This window comes from Elephas maximus, chromosome 10 (genome assembly GCF_024166365.1).
Source record: "Elephas maximus indicus isolate mEleMax1 chromosome 10, mEleMax1 primary haplotype, whole genome shotgun sequence".
Taxonomy (NCBI): domain Eukaryota; kingdom Metazoa; phylum Chordata; class Mammalia; order Proboscidea; family Elephantidae; genus Elephas; species Elephas maximus.
Window position 1 is genome coordinate 54,943,365 of NC_064828.1, and position 25,530 is coordinate 54,968,894.

Below are 25,530 nucleotides of genomic sequence, written 5' to 3' on the forward strand. Positions count from 1 at the left end.
TAAGTACACATTATTTTTGTTATGAAATCTGTGTTTTAAACTTTTCTTTCATCACCCACTCTTTCAATGTTTAAGTAACTCAAACTTGTACTCTTAGTTTGCCTATTTGACCAAAACTACCTGTGTTTTTGGTTTTTTGGAACTGATAAACTGAAATATTTTAAATGTTAATACAGCAGGAATTCAATCTCATACCTAAACTGGATTTCAAAGTACCTGGAGGAGTTTGGGGAAGATCCTTAAAGATATGTGTTTGTTTGAGGGACCTTATTGCATTTAACTTCCCAATAGATACTTTACCTATGATAATACAATGAGTATAAATATAGGTATATGATTGTAGCTATAGATATAGATACAAAAAGGGCAAAGCACTTGTTAGAGAGATGGAAAATTGCTATATATTATATATTTGTCATTGTTCTATGAAATAGATACTTTATTTAAATCTAGTAGTATTTACTAAGGTATCAATTCTACACAGAGAAAAGTAATAAAATCCCAAAATGCATAGGACACAGATTAATTTTTTTTAAAAAAGTTGAAAGTAGAATAAATAAAGAACATTGATTAAAGACCAAAATCTTGAGTATTGAACTTAAGATGCCCATAACAATCACATTCCTCCTGAAGACTATAGCACTTCTTAGAAAATGAAGTTTTTATATATATATTGAACATACCAAGTTTAATCAAATATTTAAGAGTTCATTGCATATTTGAAAAAATTAAGATAAAATAAATTTTCAGTTTTGTTTCGTTTCAGATTCAGTATTTGTTAAGACCTGTTTGGTTTTCCCTCCTTACCTTTATAAAGAAACATATTGCACTTGGTAACTGGAATTTAAATCGTATTCAATTCTTGAAAGCTTCTGTTAAATTAATACCATTTAAACACAGTAGTCAATGCTGGAAGATCAATTTCCACTCCATCGGAAAGCTCAACATATGTATAAAATGTCAAGTAAAGCTATGATATTGGATTTTTTGCTTTATCTTCAGCTAAAAACCTGTATAGACTTTTTTGACATCCTATTAAGTTCTTTTATTTACACAACCAGAATAATAAATATCATTGTTATCTTAATGCTTATAATTGAAATGTGCTTCTTATTATATGGGTCTGTTATACTCATGATTTCACTTTTTTTTTTTTAAGTCAGGTTTAATTTGCATTCTATGGTAGCATCACAGCAAAATCTATAGACATGAAATGTGTTCTTGATTTTTATAAAAGCAGGGATTAGTGCCTATTATATTCTTGCGTTTAGCCTCATTCTTTCGTATGACAGCTTCAGTCCCATTTAATGCTATTTTTTGAATCCAAATAAGATCCTTTCATTTGATTTAGCACTTTAGCCTCTAACGTCACTTTGCTTAATGGGTCTGGTTTTGACTTTTTAGTCATTTTATTCATAAATGTACCACAGTGTTCATCATTGTATGAGGCTTATGATGAATTCAACCACGGATCACTGAAAATAAGGCACAGAGTCAGATAGCAGGCCACCTTATTAGCACTTCTTTCCAGATGAATAATCCTGCTACTATTTGAAATTTGGAAAATTGCTGTCATACATATCATCCACTTCCAGCACTTTTTTAAATGACCCTTTTTGATTTTTTTGCTGCTGGGTTGAAGTCAACCTTGTAAAGCTGCTAAACATGAATTTTGGAAGTGCACAGTTCTTGCTTCACCCAGTTGGAAAGGAATGAGTGTTTCCCCATGATAGTGCAAGAGAGTATTGTCTATATTTCTAAATTTTGATTCTCATTTTAAGTATGGATATACCTTAGCTGATGATCTCCTTTTGACAGTGTCAAACCTAAATAATATTGGGATATATTATCATTTTGGGAAAGTTCACAAGGTCATTCTTTTTTTAAACGATAAAAAATATATAGTAATCTGTGTTGTAAATTCTATATAGTCAATTGATTCTCATAAAAGCCTTCTGCTGATTTTTGCCAAACTCTTGTATTCGTAGCTAACTTATGGTTACAACTGACCAAGATTTTACAAATAGAGTTGCATCCCCATTTGTTTTTTCCCCAATAAGTTTGTTGTCATTAAATCTGATATGTGATCTATTGCTAAACTATTTCTTACCTTTGTACAAATTATGCCCATTATATTGAAACCTATTTCAGCTTCAGCACTATTGATTGCAATAGTGCTACTCTCTTTTTAGCTTTTTGTATAGTTGGCAGAAGTTGAAACATTATCTGATTTTATGTTATTACTTACAGACTCCCAAAAATCACTCAAATCTAGCATTTTAAAATTTCACATAAATGAAATAATATTTTTTTTCATCAGTTGCCCATGGTGAAGTTATTTCTTCCTAAGGCTAAGCAGATGGTTCTATAAATCAAAATAGTTAAAAATGCCTTCATCATGGTTTCTGTCAGATAAAAAATATAAATTCACGTCTTGAATTATATTTTCCAGTAGCATATCCCTAGGAAGAGCATTACACTTTATTAAATGGAAAGTCTTTAAACTTGTATGACTTAATTAAATCTTTGATTTGAGATTCATGATTTCTGATAACAATCTTTAAATTTTCCAAAGCTCTTATTGTGTGTTTAATCAATTTTTGTGCTTTCTGAATGTTAGTTGATCTTGACTTCAATGCAACTGAAAGCAGTAAAAATTCTTCAAGAATATCAGCCCTTAAAGCAAGGTCTTGCAAAAAATTAATGTTAGCTAATCTCTTTGCCAAACTAGAATTAGAACAACAAAAAGACACACATAATGTAGGGCATGCATGCCACACCACAATAGTAGATTTTACACTGTATGCCACCCATCTTGCCCCATTACCTGACCAATTTTAATAGTTTCTATTTCAAATTCTTTAGCTACAGTTTCTAAAACCTGTTTGGCTTGTATTAGATTAGTGACAAATAGAATAAATTTTATCCAGAAATATTTTTAAATGATTGACTTGCGTTATTTCAGATACTGAATCATCTAGTGACAATTGCAATTGATGATTTAAACAGTTCCAAATGATGATTTGGGGAAAAATTTCTAATAACTTTGTAGCTACTCTGAACTTCCTTCCCAGCTGCTATCAAGTTAATTCCAACTCATAGTGACCCCGTGTAACTATAAAATATATATATTACCTGTTGTGATTACCCCTTGCCATTAAGTTGCTTCTGACTCACAGCAACCCTAAAGGACAGAGTAGAACTGACCCATGGGGTTTCTAAGGAGCACCTGGTAGATTCGAACTGCTGACCTTTTGGTTAGCAGCCATAGGTCTTAACCATTATACCACCAGGGTTTCCATATATTAAGAGTTACCAATTATTTTATGTTTATTATGTGCCTAACATTGTTTCAAGATCTTTAAATACATTATTTCTATCAATGTGTATAATAATCATATGAGGTAAATGTTGTCATTTAAACAATAGCACTAGCTTTTGAGTGATTGCTGTCCATCAGGAACATCTTTTAAAATCACCACCTGTGAGGTCTAACGAAAATAATTAGCTATGAATTAACTAGGTATGATGAATCAGGCTTAAATTTAAACTTACTCTCCAAATACTTCTCAAAGTGCTGCTTCTTGGTAGACTCTTTAAAGACTTGATGACTAATTCATATTAAAATTTTTAAAATTCAGACACTTTTTCTGGTTGGCAAAAAAAACATAGTAAATATTTAGAAAATTCTAAATATTTGATTTTTTTAATTCCCTTACACACTTTTTAAAAATATTTGTTAGCATGTAGCTATTTTTCCTTAATTTCCTTTCACAAAATTTACATTTTCTTATCTTCCTCTCACAAACTTTTTATGTCACCCATAATGACAATGTATTCACGTCTCTGTCAATGATTGATATAAGCTTCCCCCCCATAATGAATCAACTAAGAAATGGTTTAATTTAGATGAAATCGTGGTATTAACCTCTTTTAAGTTGTGAGAAACAGTGTCATGTGGGGGTCGTCTCAGTTACAGTGTGTTTTTTGTAAGATTACTTAGAGAAATAAGAGGGAAACAACCACTTAGTCAAGTCCGTTCCAAAAAGCGGCTTGTTCAAGTCCAGCAGGAATTTTAGTGGATCAGTAGGAACCTTCTCAATTTTCCCTTCAATTGGTCATACAATGCTCTTCAATGAGATTTTAACTTTTATATTTAACTCCTGATTTTGTCTTTACATATCTTGAAAAGTGAAAAGTCTCTGAAAGAGAACCTGATTGGTTTCCCCAATTACGATTGCTTATTTAGGTAGTGCTAGTTCACATGAGATCTTATGAATCATTTGACATCTACTTCTAATTCAGTGAACTGAGGCCAGAGTGGGGGGCCTTCAGTTGACTAACGCCCATTTTAAACAACCCAGGGAGCTATGTGACTATTGTAATAATACAGCAGTTTCCAAAGTGGAAGTGGAGTGGCTTGAGACACCTTACTTGCATATCTGTGCATTATTGGTCTGATGTAAGGTGAATGTGTTTTGATTTCATTGAGGTATAACATTTAATAAAGTATCTTGGGAATCACTGAGTTCAAAGGTAACAAAAATTATTAGAGCTAAGTGAAGTTATTTGGGGGCTAAAAACCTCCAATCAGCTTATGCTCACCTTATGAGTATGGTTCTAATGTTAAAAATCTTCTCTAGATGGGTTTATTTTGACCTCTAATTTACCTGTTTGGCTTCTGCATTTTGCATTGGGTATGATGCAAGAATAAAAAATTAATGTGCGACTTGTTGCACATTTTATAACAATACCTCTAGCCAAATCTTCTACACCTGCAAAGGAACCTCTGGTCAGAGAGGGGATCTGGGGAAGAGGAACATGAAGTCTTTGCAGGCAGAATAATTGATATGAGAAATAGAATGGAATTTTGGGAACAGAAAGGACATTGAAAAAAAGTTGCCTTCTCCAGAAATAGTCAAGAAAAGTCACAGAACATAGGCAAGTTGCTATGAGAAAAATAATTATTAATGAGACAACTTATATAAATAAAATATGTGAATTTGGAAGTAAAAATGATTAGAAGGGCTGGATTATAAAAATAATGAACTGTTTAATAATATAAATCAAATATACAAAGCTGAAAATATTAAGAACAAATTAGAATATGGGATAAAAGATTCATCAAATAGTGGTTTTGAAATGGGAAATAAATGAAAGTCTAAAAATAATTAAAAATAACAAATAAACAAGCAAATTTTTAAAAGAATCAACATTTTCTCACTTAGCAAAAATCAGAGTAGGCTGCCTCATTCTTTTGCAGAAATGGGCTCTTTTGTACATTGCTGGTAGAAATGATAACTGGCCTTTTTGAGAAGAATTTGGTAATGTCTGGTCTGGAATAATTTCTAAGGTATACTATTAAGTGAAAAAAGAAAAATTCAAAAATTATAGATAGTCTGCTACCTTTTGTAAGAAAGAAGAAATAGAATGTACAGCATCAATTTTTGTTTATTTATAATAAATAAATGATAGGGGCCCCATAGCTTGCTCTCTCCTTCTCTCTTGAGAGATTTCAACAGAAATATATAGATATGTTTGCATGTACAAATGTATATATTTCTTATCTCTGTGTATTGAGAGGGCTTGGAACCAATGACACTCAGTAATAAAAGGCAAACCTACTGTCCAGATATTTGTTTATAATTAACCCACCCACTATATTTGTTTATAATTAACATGACTCAATAATAAGAACCAGGAACCTTGGAGAATTTGTTGATTTCAGTGCCGTGGAAGAAAAATTTTAACATGTGCCTGTAACACCCAGCAATATCAAAAGTAAAGAAGTCCTCGGAAAATGATGGGAGCAAGTAAAATAAAACACAGAGGCCAATCTGAAGAAGCTCCAAATGGCCAAATCTGGGACAATTTGAGTAAAGTTAGCAGGAAACAATATTTCTCCCAAAGACACTTTGCAGCTGTGTAGTGTCATAACAACTCACTTTTTTGAGCGGCTACTGCTTTCTTACTCAGGAAATTTGTTCTTTAAAATCATAGACTGTAAATAACCTCACTGTTTGAAATTATATCAGCAAAAGTGAAATATCTCACTCTTTTCCTGCAAGATCTAAGTCACTTTGACACAAAAAAAGCAGCCTCAATTTAAAATTCAGGTGCAGAGTATTGGATAATGGTGTTCTGGACACAGTAGCCTATACCGTTCTTAATGTCTTTCCTTCTAAGGAAACTGAATACTGGATCAACTTTCCGGTCTGGACCCAATATTGACCTTTTTTTACACGCAGCTCTGCTTTACTTTGTGCCTATCAAAACACTGCTTCATTTAAAATTCTTCTAAACTTCACCGTCCCCTCAATCCTGTAATAATTCTATCATTTTCTTTGTTTTGTGAGGCACATTAATGAATGCATTTATAATGTATTCGTTCACATTGTTGGACTAAATTATTGTTCCTTGTGGCCTTACACTGACTGGACATAGAGAGGTATGTAAACATCTCTACAGGGAAGATAATTTTAAATAGGAAATGAAAGATTTCATTGAGACAGTGATATCTGAAGTAAATGCTGAACGGGTTTTTATTGAATATCCACTTTAACAAAACAAGCTAGTAGAAAAAAATACTGTGATATACTCTAATAAATACCTTGTAATTTTTTCCAGCCCCTTTCTACATGGTGGGAAAATCACTTTGCTAAGTGTGAGCATGCGGCTTTGTCTGGCCTCTCACAATACTCCATTCAAAAGGCTACAGAGATAAGTTCAGCTATGTGTATCTGATCCTAAATAGGACAAATCAAGCCCTTCCAGAACTTTTGTTGGAATTTTACGGAAAGGAAGCCTTTTTGCTCTTGATTAATCAGATAATTAATCAGTTACCAGTGTGACTTGAAAATTAATAAAATTCCATTTCCTTTGAAGGGAAGAAAATGTATTCACCACCAAAGAAAAATGTAAGATCCAAAACTGAGCAAGACAATATTTAGCCTTTAAGGGAAATGAGCAATGTAGGGTTGTAATAACCGATATCCTTAGAAATTTACCCTGAAATAGACCTTGGAAGTGAGAAATATCAGACCAAAAGGTTTGAAGTCATTGTGATAGATATCCAGAAAAATCACACTTTGAAAATAGAGCATAATAAATTAAAGGTTGACCTAATACTTAAACTAGATATTTTTATCATGAAAATTAGCATCAAAGATTTAACAAAATTTTCAAAATTAAAGAAATATAGTGATTACAAAAGTGATGTTTGTCAATTGTTACTGATTTAGAGATAATGCAAATCTCAGTTTGAAAACTTAAATATACCAGAGATAAAACTTTTTCTCAACTGGTAAGACTTTCAAAGCACCTCATTTGTTGGAACTAAATTTCAATAAATTTGAAATCTTAGTTAGCTCAATACATTTTTAGATCCCACTACTTTTTTCCTCAGGGTGAAATCTATGCTCTAAGAAAGTAATGCAGTGCCGAATTTTCTAAGATAAGGACAGGTCGGGGCATATGGTACTCATTTTTTGGTGTATCAAAATTCATTCAGTATCCCTTTTTATTCTTGTCACACTTTAGAAAGGTCAAATAAAGTCTTCACCCACGCTCCGTTATTAAAACCATAAAATCTGAAATACAGATTGCGACACATAGCATTAGACCCCCACTCCAGGACTCAAATCAGGCCAGCTATCACAGTAAATCAAATATCGGAAAGTAATCAAATAGGCCACAGTTATAATAGCTCTCCGAATTTTATATTCCTTTTGTATTCTCCTATTAAATATTGTATGGCCAGAGATTCAAGCCATATTCAGAACAGGATGTGTATGAGGGATATCATTGCTGACATCAGATGGATCTTGGCTGAAAGCAGAGAATACCAGAAAGTTTACCTGTGTTTTATTGACTATGCAAAGTCTTTCAACTGCATGGATCATAACAACTTATGGATAACATTGAAAAGAATGGGAATTCCAGAACACTTGATTGTGCTCATGAGGAACCTGTGTATAGACAAAGATGCAGTCATTCTAACCGAACAAGGGGACACCGTGTGGTTTAAAATCAGAATAGGTGTGCATCAGGGTTGTATCCTTTCACCATACTTATTCAATCTGTGTGTTGAGCAAATAATCCAAGAAACTGGATCATATAAGGAACAATGGGTGTCAGGATTGGTGGAAAACTCACTTACAACCTGTGTTATGTAGATGACACAACCTTGCTTGGTGAAAGTGAAGAGGACTTGAAGCACTTTCTGATTAAGATTGAAGAATACAGCCTTTAGTAAGGATTACACCTCCACATGAAGAAAACAAAAATCCTACAACTAGATCAATAAGCAACATCACGATAAACGGAGAAAAGACTCAAGTTGTCAAGGATTTAATTTTACTTGGATTCACATTCAACACCCATGCAAGAAGCAGTCAAGAAATCAAATGACATCGCATTGGGGAAATTTGCTGCAAAAGACTGCTTTAAAATGTTGAAAAGCAAAGACGTCACTTTGAGGACTCAGGTGCACTTGACCCATGAGATAGCTTGACATCAAATAAAGAAGACCAATGAAGAATTGATGCATTTGAATTACCGTGTTGGCGAAGAGTATTGAGTATACCATGGACTGCCAGAAGAACAAACAAATCTGTCTTTGAAGGAGAATAGTCAGAGAAGCTCCTTAGAAGCAAGGATGGAGATGTCATCTCATGCACTTTGGGCATGTTATCAGGAGGGACCAGTGCCTGGAAAAGTACATCATGTTTGGTAAAGTAGAAGGTCATCAAAAGAGAGGAAAACCCTCAATGGGATAGATTGACACAACAGCTGCAAGGACGGACTCAAACAAGCGATAATTCTGAGGATGGCACAGGACCAGGCAGTATTTTATTCCATTGTACATGGGGTCACTATGAGTCAGAACCAGCTCGAAGGCACTTAAAAACAGTGCCAAAATTACTGACCCATTTTTAAGGGACTGGATTGGCCTGGCCATTTACTCATTAAGAGGATGGGATAGGTAGTTTTTCAAGATTAGTCACTGTATCAGGCAGAAATTACTTGATAAAAAATAAAATCCTAAGGCTAGAAGTGTAGACTGCCAAAAAAAAAAAAAAAAGTTTGAGAGTTATTGTCCAAATTTCTGTAAAGAAAGAATAAATAGCAGATTTCTGAGGAACTAAATTAGGCACTGAACTACAGGTGGAGGGTCAATGGCTCACTTCTGGGAGAATGAGAAATGGAACAATCTGGATCAAAAAAAAAAAAAAATGAGGTATATATCAGAAAAGCGTCTTGAGGATTATTTTACAGCCTGACAGGGGTATATTGAATTGATGCCTTCCATCGATTTTATCCCAGTTGACACCTCTATGATGATACCACATCCTTCTCATGAGTTTTTCCTACCTACTATAAACCCAATCCAAATCCACTTCCATTGAGTCCATTCTGACTCAAAACACCTACCATAACCCTTCTAAACAGAGGTTGGTGTGTTTATATTATTGTTATGGAAATTCAGATTAGAGACATGTTTCATTTCACTTTGTTAATATACATGAATTTGAAAATAGCTGTTGCTTAACTGAGAGTGGTAATGTGAACTGACATTAATCAATAGAGGTTATGGCTCTCATGCCTGGGTGCCAAGCAGCCTGACACTGGTGAGTTATCTGGCATGAAGCAATTTATTCTTTCAGAGGATCAAATATAAACTCTGTCCAAGGTAAACATACCCTAGTGCTGTTTATTTCTTCCCGATGATATTTTGGCTGTTAATGTAATGAGAAATAACATACCTCCGTACAAGTTATTTACAGCTTTATAACAATTTTTTTTTCACTTTTTAGAAATATTTTTCTACCATCTTTAGTTTCCTTGAATGTATACTAATAAAAATATAATTTCACTACTTGAGCTGCTTAACAAACTCTAGTATCTGCAAAGGTGATTTGCCAAATGGGCTCCTTATTTTTCTCCAGTTAGCAGTTTCCTTACTTTCTGTATTGTTTCAGTTTGTAGAAATGCATCTAATAGCTAAGCTTTATGGTACATGCACCAGCAAGGTTTTGTTTCTCCCATTCATGCTTTTTTTTTTTTTTTAATAGATGTTATTAAATAGACTTATGGTCCCACTAAAACAGTGAGTCAAAGTTTTCTATGCTTAAGTTTCTGAAAATGAACAGCCAGCATTTTTGAAAACTGAAACATTTACAACTGGGACGTGTGATTTGATAAAAGTCATGCTGATGTGCTAAAAGTGAATGCAGCTACCAATGGTGCCAAATATTATGCTAGGGGAGTATCCTATACACAAGGAGAATCTGACTCAACAATCTCATACTTAAGGTCAATAGAGTAACCTACATTAATATTTGAAGGACAAAATGAAAGAAAAACAAAATTAAATAGGTTGGTAAAGTCATGCTTCCTGATCCTTAAGTGTTTAAATTGGGAATCAGTGACAAAAGTGCACGGTAGGTGGAGAACTGCTGACCAAGGGAAAATCTTTCATCGTTAAAACAAAGGTTAAATAAAGATTAAGCTCAGAGCAGCAATAAGAGCCCTGAAGACTTTGGGTAGGCAAGATGCCCAGATGTTCTTCCTGTCGTTCCAGCTTGGCATGTGAGCAAAGGTGAAGGAGGTCAAGTGGGTAGACGGCTGATTGTAGAAAAGATGATGGCGTGGTCATCAGTTATTCTTGTGAAGTCTGAGAACAGAACTGCTGCTGCTGGCTAGTTAATTAACCATTCTGTCAACATATTTAAGAGTCTCTTTAAATTGTAGCCTTAGATTCATCTGACTCAAACAGTGTCCCTTATAGTCACCTTGCCCTTGTATAACAATTTCAGTTTCAGTCAGAACAAAACAATGCAGTTTTCAAAAATAGAGGAAAAGTTTATTTCATGATACTCATATGTGCGTGTGTCTTGGCAATATGAGTCATATTAAATGATATTTGTAGAATAATAAGAAGATAATAAATAGTAAACATACTGAATTGTTCTCTTCCAACCAATGAAACAAGAATCCTAAGACTAATCCTGATGAAGAACAATTTTTTTTCCCCCAGGTATAGGATTACTGTCACCATATAGAAGAGCTGATGATCCAGACGGGCTTACCTAATTGCCTATCCTACTCTGTGATGATTTCAGATTTAGTGTTAATTAGAAAAAGGGTCCTGGAAAGGCAGGAAATAATTTTTATTTTTTTTATAAATTTATGCCATATTTTGTCATCTTTGTTTTTTCTGGTCATATCACCCTCAGGAACAGTTATAAACTTGATTGACAACCAAATGGGTAATTATAACTATCCCATTTTTGCTTCTGAGTCACCAAATATATGAGCAATTTCCTCAAATTTTAGTGTTAACTAAGGTTATAAAGAAATAAAATTTCCTAAGTCAATATTTTCTAGGAATTGCTGGAAACTCACACCAAAATTTTTAATATGATCATGGCCTATATTTAATATACTAGCCACTGCTTCCTCAACCATACATCTTTATAAAGTGATGCTGCCCCATCCATGGTTGCTTCTCAGGGATGGACCTAGGTGACAATATTTGAACAGATAAACTCACCTCCTTGTCTCCACTTGGTATAACCAGAAACGAAGACCACACTCAGGCTGTTTTAGTCAAAGGCTCTTTTGTGAGAATTTGGAACTGGGACATATAAAAAGTGCATCTTTATCTGTGAGGAGCCCATTCACAACACATGTGTCATTGGGGTAACAATTGGTGCCATGACCACCCAAAACTGTGCTCAAGCTCAGGGTAGGTAGAAGAGAAACTAAAAGCTCTCCAGAGAAAGCTGGTCCATACAGTATTAAAAAAAAAAAAAAAATTGCCATGGAGTCAATTCTGACTCATAGCGACCCTATAGGATATAGGAGAACTGTTCCATAGGGTTTCCAAGGAGCAGCTGGTAGATTTGAACTGCCAACCTTTTGATTAGCGCCTAATTCTTAACCATTGCGCCATCAGGGCTCATGTTTAGCACTGATTATTCAAAGCAAAATTGCATTAAAGCAGATACTAGACACTGGGGACAGAGAAAGTGCACAGACATACAGATACAAACGTGGGGTGAGGTGAAGGGAGAGAGGGTGAGAGAGAGACCCTAGATACAGAGGTCCTCTACATTAGTACCAATGAAGATGAAATTGACAGAAATCTGTCAGTAGTCTTTTGGTTGGTCTCTCTCTGATTTAGTTATGTTTACACAATAGTTACCACAGCTTGGGCTACATTATTTTGTTTGTGTGCAACATGAATGACTCTTTTAATTGTAACCACACATAAATTTCATATAGTTAGCTCATAATTACCTTAATGTGAATATCTTAGACATACTAGGAAAATTAGGCTCATAACTACCAGGACACTTCAGAATGCACTTATCTTAAAATTGTCTGCTTTATGCAAAAATGAAGGTGTCTGATCTCTCAGAGTAAATTGGTGTACTTAGGGTTTTAAAAAGACATACTATGTTTAAAAAAAAAAAAAAAAAAGAGCCATCATCCTGAAAGATTAACAGTATTTTATTTTGAAAATTGTATTTGAAGTGACACAATTATGCATGAGTAGTGATACCTCAGAGTCAAAGAGACTAAGTAGTTTAGCTTCAGCCCTAAGTGACACAGAGAGGTTGGTCACTGAGTTGAAGCCCTGTGAGTCTGCCATCTGTGATGTCAAGAACCTTGCTCACGGCATGTTGAGTCAGGGGATGGATTCTCACCCTCTCCCCCAGCCGGCATCTGGAAGTATTTGACACAAATAGCTTCAGCCAAGAACGTTGGACCTGGCAGAATATGCCATTTCTTTATTTTATATGAACCCATATAAAAACAAGGTTTCAAACTTAATGCTAATTGCTGACAGTAATGCCACATTTCCATTTTTGGACACTTTGTTCTTTCTACATTTCAGGTGCACACATATATTTTAAAGTTTCAGTTAATGATATTTAATTTGCTGACAGCTCTTCCAAATAAACATTTAAATTATCATAGTAAGTGTACTGCATGGATCCTTTAAATATAGAAATAATGCCCTCAAATCAAGATCTAAATTTCAGAGTACTTGATTTGAAAAATAAATAGACATTATTTTTAGAACAGTTTTGCATTTACAGAAATTTGAGCAGATAGTACAGAGAGCTCTTATACACCCCTCTTTTTCCTGCCTAGATTACTAATAACATCTTGAATCGGTGTGGTACATTTTTTACAATTGATGATCCAATACTGATACATTAATATTAACTCAAGTTCAAACTTTACATTAGGGTTTACTCTTTGTGTTATACATTTGAATAAGTTTTGATAAATGCATAACATCAGATATTCACCATTACAGTATCACACTGAATAATTTTATGTTAAAAACCTCCTGTGCTTTACCCGTTCGTCAATCCCCCCTCCCTCAAAACTTTGGCAACCATTGGTTTCTTTTACTCTCTACATGGTTTTGTCTTTTTCAAAATGCCAGATAGTTGGAACCATACAGTACATAATCTTTTAGACTTCCAATTAGCAATATGTAAAAAAATATGTTAAAAAAAAGATTGCCACAGCTGTGCTTAGGAAAATACTTCGCGAGGGCAGGGCGTGGGGGCGGAGGTAGGAAGGGCAAGAGCCTACCGTTGGTGAACAAACATAGAAGGTGCTCAATATTTTCATAAAAATATGGTATATATTCCAGTCTTCATTTATAATAGTGGACGTGTCTATTTTTTCTAGTGAATCTATCAGTTTTTGCCTTACATATTTTGACACTCTGTTGTTAAGTGCATACCCATTTTAGATTGTTACATTGTGTTAGAGAATTAGCCCCCATATCAAAATGTAATGCCATCTGTTTACCCAGATAATTTTCTTCATTCTGAAATCAGTTTGTCTAAAATTAATATAGCTACTCCAGATTTCTTTTGATTAGTGTTACGGTATACCTTTCACCATCCCTTCACTTTTAAAATTTCTGTGTCTTTACATTTAAAGTATTTCTTGTAGATAACTTATAGTTGAAATTTGCTTTTTTTTTTTTTGTTAAATCCACATTGGCAGTTTCTGTCTTTTAATTGGTGTATTTAGTCTAGTCACATAAAGTGAATTATTGATATAGTTGAATGAATATATGCCTTTTTTGTAACTTTTATAGTCACTGATCTTGTTCTTTATTTTTTTAATCTCCCTGTTTTTGTCTTATCTGGTTTTAATTGAACATTTTATATATCATTTTCTCTCATGTCTTAACATATCAATCCTATTTAATTTTTTTTTTTCTTTCCTTTAGTGGTTGTCCTAGAGTTTGCAGCATACATTTACAATGACATGAAGTTCACTTTTCAATAATGCTATACCTCTTCACAGCTAGATCAGGAACCTTATAGGTTGGTACTCCCAATTCCTCCCTTCCCTCATTTATAACATTGCTGTCGTTCATTTTAGTTATCCATAAACCATTATCAGCTAATACATTGCTATTCTGAAAAACAGTTTTTTCTTAGATTAAGAATAAGAAAAAATTATTTTATGTTACCTTCATTTATTCCTTTTCTGATGACCTTTTTTTCTTTATGTAGGTCTGAGTTTCTGATCTATATCATTTTCTTTCTCGCTGAGTTTTTTTTTTTTTTTTTTTTAACACTTTTTGCAAGGCAAGCATATTGGCACAAACTCTCAGTTTTTATTTTTCTAAGAAAAAAATCTTTATTTCTTCTTCATTTTGAATTATAATTTCACTGCATACAGAATTCTAGGTTGTGGTTTTTATTCTTTTCAACACTCTAAATAATTGACTCCACTCCCTTCTTGGTTTCATGATTTCTGAAGAGATGTCAAATGTAATTCTTTTCCTTGTTCCTCTATAGATAATATGTTTGTTTTCCTCTAGTTTCTAGAGTTCCTCTTTGGCTTTTTTTTTTTTTTTTTTTTTTTGTAGTTTGAATACAGTATGCCTAGGTAGAGATTTTTTGGTATATCTTCTGCTCCTTGTTCTCCGAGCTTCCTGTGTCTGTGGTTCGGTGTCTGTCGGTGATTTTGAAAATTCTAGGTCATTATTACACACAAAACTTCTTCTGAGCCCTTCTGTCTTCCTTCCTTTTCTGGTATTCTCATTACATGCATGTTACGCCTTTTATAATTTCTCCCACAGTTCTTGGATATTCTGTTGTTTATGTTTTCTTCATTCTTTTTCTTTTTGTATTTCATTCTCGGAGATATTTAATGACATATCTTCAAACTCAGTGATTCTTTTCTGCGTCCATTGTACTACTGTGCTCGGCAAAGCCTTCTTCATTTCCTTTAGAGATTTTTTTTTTCCCTAGCATTTTATTTTGATTCTTTCTTAGAGTTTCAGTCTCCCTGCTTACATTGCTTATGTTCTTGTATTTTGTCCACTTTTCCTGTAGGACTCTTGGAATAGCAATTATTGATTTTAAATTCCCAGTCAGATAATTCCAAAATCACTGGCATATCTTAGTCTGATTCTGAATCTTGCTTTCTTCTTCAGATATATGTTTTTATTGCCTTTTATCTTGCCTCGTAAATTATTTATTGAAAGCTGGATATATCAGTTAATAGGAACTGAAGTAAACAGGTATTTAGTGTGAGCTTATATGACTTGCTTATCTAGCTAACTGTTTGTGTTACTATTTGTTGTAGCTGTGGGTCTCAATGGCTTCAATTTCCTCTAGCGTACTTGTTTTTGTCCCCTCTGTTGTCTTTCTCTAGAAATTTCTTCTTCTGTTTTTTACAGCTATCTCATTGTTATTGTACTAGATTCCTGTGATGTGGCTGTAATGTATTGGGGGAGGTAATTTTCTATTACCATATGATTAAATCTCTGGTTCCCCTCTCCCATGGGCTGGGGTCCCTGGATTGTGCCCTTCAAAAGAGCTTTGTACCTTTTTTTTTTCTTTCTCACATGAAATAGAATGGCTAAAGGGGGCTGGTGTTCACTAACTGTCCTTCTCTCAGAATATATATATAATGAAGCCTTATTAAAGTAGTTTTCCTTGAGGACCAGCCTTCCTTACAAGGAACAGAAGAAAGAACAGAATTCTCTGGGCGTATCTCAAAATTGTTATTTTTCCCTTCGGTGTATTTCAAACTCGTTACTTTTCTCCTCCCTTTTTAGGAAATATTAGGGGAGTTTTCTGAATGGTGCTGGCTCCAGCATCAGGCTTCTGCTTGCAGGCTTCTGCTCCAGGCAAATTGTGATTCATTCTTTGTATCTGCCTATCCTTTCAGTTTTGGGAGCAGTATTTTGTCCTGTGACCTCTATTTTCTGGTGGATTTAATATGGGTTTTTGTTTTGTTTTGTTTTTCCTACAATTTCAACTTTTTCTTCGTCATGAGGATGGGAGAGACAACTTTTAAGTTCTTTACACCTTGGAATGAAAACCAGAAGTCCATGCATTTGGTTTTTATATAAAAAAGTTACATAATCTATTTTTATTCCTTATTGTCCGTTAAGACTCAGCTGCTAACCAAAAGGTCGGCAGTTCCCATTCACCAGCCACTCCTTGAAAACCCTATGGGGCAGTTCTACTCTGTCCTGTAGGGTCACCGTAAGTCGGAATTGACTCGATGGCAATGAGTTTGGTTTCATTTTGGATTGTCCATTACCATTACGTCTTTTATCCAATTTCACTGACATCATTATAGATCTTGACTTGCTTATTGATTGTTTTCTTGACTTTCCTTAACTATTTCAATCACAGCTCCTGCTAATCCAATTTATCTAAATTTGAGCATTCCATATTTCTTATCTATGTTTCCATTCCCCAATCCATTAAATTAATTTAGTTAGGGTTTTTATTATTATTAAGATATGCTTGACCCTATGGACATACCCAATAAGCACAACAAATTGCATAATTATTATTTTCCCAATAAAAACAATAAATATAACATCTACTTGCTGTTGCCATTGAGTCAGCTTAGACTTATGGTGATCTATGTACAACAGGATGAAACTGTTGTCCAGTCCTGCACCATCTTCATGATCATTGGTATGTCAAGTCCACTGTTGTAGCCCGTGCGTATTTTGAGTGCTTTAACCTTTGGGGCTCATCTTCCAGCCCTATATTGGACTGTATCCATAGGGTTTTCATTGGCTAATTTTTGGAAGTATATCGTCAGGTTTTCTTTATATTCTGTCTTGTCTGGAAGTTCCACTGAAACCAGTCCACCATGAATGACCCTACTGGTATTTGAAATATCAGTGGTGTAGCTTCCAGCATCATAGCAACATTCACATCAGTGGTTTACCTCTGCCTTAAACTTCACGGAGGTGTCTGTCCAAAATTTGTACTTTTTTGTACCTAATCAGAATCATATTTATGAATGTTTCCATGTATGTATGCTCTTATATGATTAATACTTCAACTTTTACTAAAGTTCCAAGTGTTACTCAATGAGTAATTTTTTGCTTGGCATATATCTCTAAAATTTTCTATTTTATCACTAAAATATTTTTATTATTTTAAATACAGCATGGGATTTTCTCATTTAAGTCATCATTCTGGAATAATTTTAGGTACATTAAAGGCATTTCATCTTCAATATATATTGCACTATTATCTGGCTAAGAATCAGCATCTTATTAGCAATCTTCCTTCCATTTAAATCCTTCTGATCAGTAACTTTTTGATGTCTTTCTTGGAACAATTATAAGAAATAGGTTTTTTTTCAAATCATTTTGTAACAGGCTCTATTTTCATAATTACAGAGAAAGAATTAAAAACTATGCTGAGATGTAGATGCTGGGCCTTAAATTAATTCATTCACAAGGAGGTCTACTTCCTAACCATAAATTCTTGTTTTGTGAGCTATTGGGCACACAAGTTAACAGAATTAAAAATACTTTATTCCATATCCTTATGCTTTCTTTCTTGAATATTTGAAATAAATGTGAAAGGCATGGCATATTTCTAGCATTTTTCTCACATCTGATTTGTAATTCTGTACCTGAATACAGAAAATCTCCACTTACAACAAAATTTTGTTTTTCCTTATTTATTACACTAAAACAAACTTCTCAATCCTATTCTACAAACTGCGACTGCTTCTGAGAACCAGGATTTGTATAAGGAGCCCCACTGATATCTTAGTAATTCATGCTTCAGATGTTGAACATTTTCTTTTAACTACTGCAATTCATTAGTACTACTTTCTGTTGATTTCTACTTTAAAACAACTCTAAAATATTCTCTGTTCTCAATGTGGTCTCCATAACCCTGTCCTTTATTATGTTTTACCCAGTTTGATTTATGGAAAAGCCATGTTTGTTTGATACTTATATCAAAATTGAATTTTCAAAGGAAAGAAAAAGTTTTATACACTTTGCAAAAGAGTGAGCAAGATGTAAATCCATTTTATCTGCACATACTATTGACAGCATTTTTTTTTTGAGTCAGTTGTATTAATTGTAAATTCTATTTTAAAATATTTTTGATGTTATTTCTTTCTTTGAAAAGAAGAGGACAACCTGAACTAATGCTGTGTTATAAACAGCTTGGAATGAAATGTCTGTTAAAGAATTCAAACACATGCTTTTTATTTCTAAAGGCTCCCTGCCGTTAGCAGAATGATCTCCTTGTAATTATGCAAATATCAATGAGCTAGGAAAGTGAAATCTACACAGTAGTTATGATTTCACAAGCACATCAAACTCTTGCATTAATATGATTTCCACCGGCGATTGATAGAATCACCCAGGTCATATTTCTTTCTCCATAATCTAAGCAGGCCTAATTGCCTAAAGAACTCTTCCTATACAAAGAAAAGGTAATAACTGAAACACATCAATTTAGAAGCTTTATTTATTTATTTTTTTAATCAGGAAATTATGTACTCCTTAGAATGCAAAGAAACTCAATAAATCAAGTTGAATGTAAAAGAAAAATATCGAACTCCCTAATGAGATAACTTCCTAGAGGACTCCAATACTGGTTAGATTAAAACTCTTTAGTGAGGGAAAAGAAAAGCATCTGTCCTGAATGCCCAAAGCCTTTTCTCTTTGGTTATAATCTAGTGTCTTTTGTTATAAAGCAGAGTCTGTTGTCCACTCCTGACAGCAAATCTTCCATCATGAAGAGGTCTCCAGGCTTTTTTTACTACTTCTTCCTCTAAAAGAGGTTTTAGATCTTAAACATACCATAATAATAAACCTGAACCAAACCCATTGCTGTTGAGTCAATTCCACCTCATAGCAATCCTATAGGACAGAGTAACACTGCCCCACAGGGTTTCTAAGGAGAGCCTGGTGGGTTCGAATTGCCAACATTTTGGTTAACAGGCATAGCTCTTAACCGCTATGCCACCAGGGCTTCTATAGACCAAGACTTTTTCATAAAAAACAGGAGGAAGATATCAGTATCAGTATCTTCTCTGTTCCATTCTGTGTTTTTTACTGTTATAGTTACCTTCTCCTTTCTTTTTTAGTTACCTTCTCCTTTCTCCATACTAAGTATACAATAACACTCTTTTGTTCAACACTTGAAAAGGTTGAGGTTTCCCTTTAAAAGGAAGACTTCTGATACCTGAAAATATTAATACCATAATAAGAATTATAGTTATAGTGTATAAATTAAAAAAAAATCTTGGTAAGGAAAACTGACAGATGATATTTTAATATTTTTAAATAAGGCTTTGAAACACTGTATAAATATTTTATATATCACTAAAATAAAATGATGAAAATAATAGAAATAAAAAATTGTAATAATATATATTATAATTAGTTGTAATTAGAGAGGTAATTTACCGTAATTATCTTGAGATGACTCAGTAAGGTAAAGATGATATGTCTGTTCTCTATTACGTCCATGTTCATTTTCTGAAAGCACTTTATCTTCCCTTTAAAAAACATTATGTAAAGCAATGTAAATGATCTCCTTATTACTATTCCTTTTATATGTATTTATACTCAATCATTCAAGCCATATTTAGAGTTCTGTCTTTAGACCTTGCTTACACATGTGTTTAAAGCATGATCTCTAAGTACAGAAGTTGCATTAGCTAAGTTCTTTGAATGATGTCACTTACGGTAGAATGATATACAACTTTACCTATCTGATTTATTAAATGCTACTTCCTGCCTCTCAAATATAAAAGCTGTATTATTATTTTTTTGTGGGCTCTCTTCTTCAAGTTTAGATTTCTATTCTTTGTGACCATGTGAAAGGTATTTAAAACACAGTTTAATAGGAAGAATTATCTTTCTGCTTGATGTTAAAAGTAAAAACAGATTTACTCTGATGCTTAGCTCCATCAGAGTCCTTCTGTAAAGTAATTGAATATATCTCCTCCCTTTCTGTCATCCTTCCACACTACTACTTATATGATTAAAACTCCTTGTTATTGCATTGATCCTGGCTCAAGGACCTCATGTGTTACAGAGTAAAACTGCCTCATAGGGTTTTCTTGATTGTAATCTTTATGGAAGCAGATCGTCAGGCCTTTTTCTGCAGCACCACTGGGCAGGTTTGAACTGCCATCCCCTAGGTTAGTAACCAATATGATTAAATAAGCGTAAAACTAAAAGAGCCAACTGAGAGCTATTAACAGCTGCATAGGTATTTACTAAATGGGAAGAGCAGACTCCTAGCCCACTGAATTTGGCAAGTGAAAAGAATTCTCCAAAAGTAGCTTTCACATTCTAAATAAGCAAACAGATAATTCCTTCCTTATGATGGCAAGTTCTGGGTGCCCAGAGAGATTCTGTCAGCATCTCTGAGGCCCCTGTAAAGCCAATGGAGTAGCGGTGGAGACTGAACTGAAGAAGGAAAAATAAAGTCTTGTTTTACAAGGAATGTTCTTGTGATGCAGAGGAGGGGGAGAACCAGCAACAATTGTATATTCAGGTGATGACCTTGGTCTGCTGAAAAGAATTAACTGCTAAATTATTGCAAAGGAACTTTACAATAAGGTTTTAAGGTTTTACTGCAACACAGGCCAACTTTGTGCTATGCCAGAAAGGAAATCCACATAGAACTGAGTGGAGGGTATGTAAGTTTGTGTACCTCTGCTCTTTCTTCAAATTGTGCTGAAGGAGGATTACCTGCATGTGCTAATTGGAAAGAAACCAGTAACCAATTTCTGTGAAGTCAACTCCAACACATGGCAACCTCATGTTTATCAGAGTAGAACTGTGCTTGAGAGGGTTCTCAATGACTGATTTTCAGAAGTAGATCCCCAGGCCTTTTTTCTCAGGCATCTCTGGGTGGACTTGAACCTGCAATCTTTCTGTTGGCAGTTGAGTGCATAAATCATTTGCACCACCCAGGGAAGCCTCCTTTAATTCTTCCAAAAAAAGGAGGAAAGGACCTCTCATTGGATCTGAGCTGGTCTTAATTAATAACTTACTTGGCCAATGGGTGGTGCAAGGAGTTGGTGCAAGGAGTTTGCAATTGGCTACTAACTTGAACGCACCCAGCAACTCTGTGGAAGAAGGACCTGGCAATTTGCTTCTGTATAGATTACAGCCAAGAAAACCCTATGAAGCAGTTGTGCTCTGTAACACACGGTGTCACCATGAGTCAGAATCAACTGGTTGGTAACGGGTTTGGATTTTGGTTAGTGTTGAGAGTTTTCAGTGTATGTGTGTGTGTTTTCTCCCAATAGCTTTCTATCAAATGTCTTATTGTTGATTACACACACACACACACACACACACACACACACACACACACATCATATCTGGCTAGATACACAGATACATACATACATATGTATATATATGGAAAATAAATCTATATGACAAGGACATATGAAAGTATATGTGGGTACATTTGCCAGTAAGATAAAAAGAAATTGCACAAAATGGAAACATAGGTATCCACAAACCTATTAGTGGAGCAGCATGAACAAAGTCCTCAGTGAAAGAACATAGGACACAAAATATCATCTATTTTTCCACACTAAACCAATCCTTAGTTCATTTAAGGAAGAAGACAAAGGAGATGCACTATTATCATAATTCCTTAGCCTTGTCCAAGGTTTATGACCCATGAAGTTAAGATAAAACCAGAACCTGCTGCTGTTGAGTAGATTCCGGCTCATAGCAACCCTATAGGACAGAGTAGAACTGCCATGTAGAGTTTCCAAGGAGTGCCTGGCGGATTCAAACTGCCGACCTTTTGGTTAACAGCTGTAGCACTTAACCACTATGCCACCAGGGTTTCCTACGAAGTTAAGATAAAGTGTAGAAATAATATGTAAGAACATGGGACAGAGGAGCCGTATTATCATCATAGATAAACTTGATAACAAAACAGAAAAGCATAAAGAAATCAACTGAAAATTATTAGAATTAATATGAGTTTAGGAAATTGTTTACTAAACTTCACATACCAAAATTTTTCTAAGTAAAAAATGACAATCAGTTAAAAGGTAAAATAAAATTGAAATCTCACTTAATATAACAATAAAAAAGACAAAGTAACTTGGAATACACCTAAGAAACCATTGTAATACCAAAAAAAGAAAGTAGAAAGTCAACTGAAGAACTAGATGGTGTGCAGCTACAACTGATGACTGCACTGATGGAGCCGGAGGGCAGTGGGATGCAGACCTCAAATTCTCATAAAAAGACCAGACTTAATGGTCTAACTGAGACTAGAAGGACCCCAGAGGCCATGGTCCCCAGACATTTTGTTAGCCCAAGACTGGAACCATTCCCAAAGCCAACTCTTCAGACAGGGATTGGATTGGACTATAAGAAAGAAAATGATACTGGTGAGTAGTGAGCTTCTTGGCTCAAGCAGACACATGAGACTATGTGGGCAGCTCCTGTCTGGAGGGAAGATGAGAAGGCAGAGGACAGAAGCTGGCTGAATGGACACAGGGAATACGGGGTGGAGAAGAGGAGTGTGCTGACTCCTTAGAGGGAGAACAACTAGGAGTACATAGCAAGGTGTATATAAATTTTTGTATGAGACCCTGACTTGGTTTGTAAATTTTCCTTAAAGCACAATAGGAAAAAAAGAAAGTAGAAAGTCAAGACATATAAATCCTGAAAAATCATGAAGTTGGAGCCTGTGGTAAGATAAGAATACTTAACATTTTAAACTCTGAATTTTTCTTAAATGAGTACCAGGAATTAATGTGGTATCCATTAAAGAACAAACATACACCGACTTTTGGCCTTTTTTTTTGTTTAATCACATTAAGTGATTCGAATTTAATTTAGAAAAATAAGTATTGTGTAATATCAAGGTGATTCTGAAAAAAGAGTAATGAAAGACCAAAAAACTTAACAGATATGCAAACACATTGAAAAGTTAGGCTGGAAACTACATTTGTACATGAAAAAAATGTAAAAAATTTGACTAAATACAGAGTCAAGATACATTTAGGGATTTAGTGTATATTAAAGGAAGCATTTCAAATCAAGGAAGAAAATGTAAATTATTTACTAAATGTAGGGAATATGTCAAAAAGAGATACTCTTATTAAAGTTATAAGAACATAGGGTCTGGAGACAGAGTACTTGTCTTTGCATCTTGACTCAACCACTTAATAGCTATGTAACCTTTTACAAGATACTTTAAGTTTTTTGCCCCAGGCTCTCCATCTGGAAAATAATGATAATAATAAAAACTGCTTCTTAAGGTTGCTATGAACTAAGAAGTGTGAATTGTGGAAATAGTTGCCTGGCACATATTCGGCCTCCAACTGGTATTGGCTCTTACAATATTTACTTGGTGGATGTCATGATGCCATATGTACAAAGAAAGGAATTCACATACACACACAAACATGAACATTTCCTTTAAACTGGAATACATATTCTACAGTAAATCACAAGCACCTGTTAATATTTAGTTAGAAGATAGGAAGAATACTACAATCTGGGATGGGAAGATTACATAATGTTACTGTGAATTCTCTGGTACCTTTTACTTTTTATTATGTGACTGTTTTACTTCAAGAAAAGTCCCACATGTCATATTATAATTCTAATGAGCAACATAGTGATGACCAAAAGGGACTTTAACTTATGCAAAATTTACAAAGCATATTATCCACATATACTTGCACTGTAATGAATATTGTATTGAATATTAAAAAAATGGCTAGCGAAACTTCCAGTTTCAGCTCTGACATGTAAACAGTTTGGAAGTCATCACTCCCATTCCTTGCAACAACAATAAAAAAATTAAATAAATAAACTGAAAAAACTGAAAATCAATGAACTTTGTTAGATCTGTCAGAGAATTAAGGTCATAGGGAAAACCACAACCGCCAAAACTAGAGAGACAGACAAATATGAAGAACTACACCTGAGATCATCTTATTAGGAGCAGAAGCAATTGGAGCCATTAACTCAAAATGGATCACAGAGGTAAATATAGAATTTAAGACTGCAAAACCTTTAGCAGAACAAGTAAAATGAAATCAGTGCGAACTTCCTTAGTTCGAACAAAAAAAACGACTAACCACACATTAAAAAAAGTATCAATATATTGGTGTTAAAATACAAATTCAAAACTTTTGCTCATCAACAGAATACAATATTAAGGAAACAAAAAGTGAACCATCAGAATGATGTAAAACAGTACATACACTTGACCAAAGCCTTGCACCCAAAATTTATAACAAATTTTTCTAATTCATTAATAACTAGAACTCCCCCAAAGATGCATACAATTTGACTGATACTTCATAACATAAGACATATGAAAGTCAATAAGCACATGAAAAGGTACTCACATCATTAACCGTCAAGAGAATATAAATTAAATCTACAGTAAGATACATACATACACCCATTAAACCCATTGCCATTGAATGGATTCTGAATCATAGTGATCCTATAGGACAGACTAGAACTGTCCCATAGAGTTTCCAAGGTATGGCTAGTGGACTTGAACTGCTGATCTCTTTGGTTAGTAGCCAAGCTCTTAACCACTGTACTACTAGGGCTCCCAGACACGCTTATTAGAATCACTAAAGTTAAAAAAAAAAAAAAAAACAGGAAAATTCAAATGTCGGTGAGGATATGGCACAACTAGAACTCCGGCTGGGTGTGTTAGAAAAATGGCAGAATCTTGAAAAGTTAAACCAACTCTCAACATAAGCCATCCAGTCCTAGGAATTTAATCAAGTGGAATTAAAACATATGGCCACATGAACACATGCAAATAAATATTAGAAGCTTTATTTGTACTGGAATCAACCAAAATCATCATCAAATTATGAATGTTGTTATTGTTGTCAGGTGTCGTTGAGACAGTTCTGACTCACAGCAACCATATGTACAACAGAATGAAACACTGCCTGTTCCTGCGCCATTCTCATAACAGCTGTTATGCTTGAGCCCACAGTTGCAGCCACTGTGTCAATTCATTTCATTGAGAGTCTTCCTCTTTTTTGCTGACCCTTTACTTTACCAAGCGTGACGTCCTTCTTCAAGGACTGATCCCTCCTAATAACATGTCCAAAGTTTGTAAGACAAAGTCTCTCTATCTTTGCTTCTAAGGATCATTCTGGCTCTACTCCTTCTGAGACAGATTTGTTTGTTCTTGTGGCAGTCCATGGTATATT